This window comes from Hydra vulgaris, chromosome 01 (assembly GCF_038396675.1).
Source record: "Hydra vulgaris chromosome 01, alternate assembly HydraT2T_AEP".
Lineage (NCBI taxonomy): Eukaryota > Metazoa > Cnidaria > Hydrozoa > Anthoathecata > Hydridae > Hydra > Hydra vulgaris.
This window is the reverse complement of record NC_088920.1, coordinates 67255001-67257500: the sequence shown is the minus strand read 5'-3', so window position 1 is coordinate 67257500 and position 2500 is coordinate 67255001. Positions and strand designations below refer to the sequence as shown.

Below are 2500 nucleotides of genomic sequence, written 5' to 3'. Positions count from 1 at the left end.
TTATTATTAAATAAATTTAACAAACTAAAATTAGAAAAATTCACTATTTTGTATCAATTGTAAACAGTTTACAATCATTAGGCAAATGCGTTAATAAAAAGTTTTGAAAAATTAAAAATTGATTAAATTTACCAAGCATCATTGATATATTTAATAATTTATTAACTAGAATATAAATTATCTGAAAATAAAATTTCCTTATTTTACATAAATCTCTTAAATTAGATGTTCGTCAATAAAAAAAGATAGGCACGTCAACATTCTTTTAAAAAAAAAATTGTCATGCCCCGGGAGAGTTAAAAGACAGTTTGCAGATGCGATTATTTCAAGATTATTGTAATTATTTTGTTTTCTTATACATAGAAAAATTTAATAATAAAAAACTTATTAACTTCATAAGGTGCTTTTTTCAGCAACAGTATTCGATGCAAGGCAAGGAATGAAACAGAAAGGTCTGAAATATTTAAAAATCTTTTTTTTAAATATATTTATGTATTAGTAAATAATTTTAAATTATATCATGGAAATATAATTAGTTTTATCATGGAAATATAATTAGAAATTATATTTCCATGATAAAACCTTTTGTAATAATTTTTTGATAGCATCTGTACTCATTTTGCCTTAAACTCTAATTTGAATATTTTTTTCAAATGATCGGCTTTTATAACATTGCAATAAAGTACTGGGAAAATTTTGTAGCAGTTTAATTGTAATTATGGAATCAAATATAAATCACATTTAAATTTGCTTTGTTTAGTTAATTAACTAAAAAGCTAATTGTTAAAACTTGCAAAGAACCAAGACCGAGTTGTCAAAACAAAGTATTATGTGCGAGGTCATATAAGGCAAGTGACCGCACGCTTTTTATGCAAAATCCTGCATATTTCATACAAAATTCTTTTTATTTATTACCGTGTTTCATCAATAACAAATTATCAGAAACAAATAAAACTTAAATTTTTACCAAAAATTAAAATATATAGTAGTTAAGACATTTACGACATCGTAAGTCGTAAATGTCTTAACTAGTGTAAATTTTTACACATTTGCGAAATATGCTGACACTATTATAAAAAGAATTCTTTAGAACTGATTACCTCTGCTTTTTTTTTTAAATATATTTTAAAGATGAGATTTAATGAAGGTATTATTTGAGCTCATTAATTTTTATAGTTTTTTAGGAGAAACTTATTTTCGTGCCTGCATTTAGAAATCAACTGCCGTTTTTTGTTTACTAAACAATATTGGTTCGCATGTGTAATTATTTCAAACTTTTCTTGTAGGCATAGTATGTATTTTTCAAAAATATTGTTATATGCAGGTGCTGCTTTAAGGATAGACCATTTCAGTATAAAATCATTAATATTTTATACTGAATTGGTGCATCATTGAGAGGGGAGGGGGTCTAACACCCCCTCTGCCCCCTGTTACTATGCCAGTGTGCATGTGTGTGTGTGTTTGTGTGTGTATTTATATTTATTATAAACTAGTAAAAACAGTTATATAGTTTTTATTCTTTGGCAGGTTGCTTCTCCATCAGTAGGTTCATTAGGAAGAATATATACATATATATATATATATAAATATATATATATATATATATATATATATATATATATATATATATATATATATATATATATATATATATATATATATATATATATATATATATATATATATATTAGTAGAAAATCACTTAACTAAATTTTTGTTTAATAAGCATTCTTGATTTGCATGTGTAATTATTTCAAATTTTTCTTGTAGGCACAGTATGCATTTTTTGGAAATATTGTTATATGCAGGCGCTGTTTTAAGGATAGACCAATTCAGTATAAAATTATCAATATTTTTTTCTTTTAATTCCCATATATATTTTGACAGTACCCTTAAAACAGCGCCTGCATATAACAATATTTCCTAAAAATGCATACTATGCCTACAAGAAAAATTTGAAATAATTACGGAATTAATTTCTAAATGTAGGCACGAAAATAAGTTTCTCCTAAAAAACTATAAAAAATAAATGAGTTCAAATAATATTTACATTAACTAGCCTTTTTAAAAAAACATTTTAAAAAAATAGCATAAGTAATCATTTCTAAAGAATTCTTTTTATAATGGTGTCAGCAAATTCCACAAATGTGTGAAAATTTACAGTAGTTAAGACATTTGCAACTTCCTGTAATTTAACTTTTGGTATAAATTGAAGTTTTATTAATTTGATCATTCATTTCTGATGAATCTTTGTTGATGAAACACAGTGTCAAATAGAAAAAAATTTAGTTAAGTGATTTTCTACTAATATATAATTGCTCTGTTCTTTTAAGAACATTGAGCACTCTATTGTGTAGAATACTTTTTAAAGTTGTTTAAATATATATATTCTTCCTGATGAACCTACTGATGGAGAAGCAACCTGCCGAAGAATAAAAACTATATAAGTGTTTTTACTAGTTTATAATATATATATATATATATAAATATATATATATAT

General features: G+C 24.0%; 1 protein-coding gene across 2 annotated transcripts in view; it reads right to left on the bottom strand.

Moving 5' to 3' along the window:
• LOC100212385 (mannose-6-phosphate isomerase) overlaps positions 1 to 2500 on the bottom strand; it is a 42358-nt gene that overhangs the window by 4194 nt on the left and 35664 nt on the right. The window lies entirely within an intron of this gene.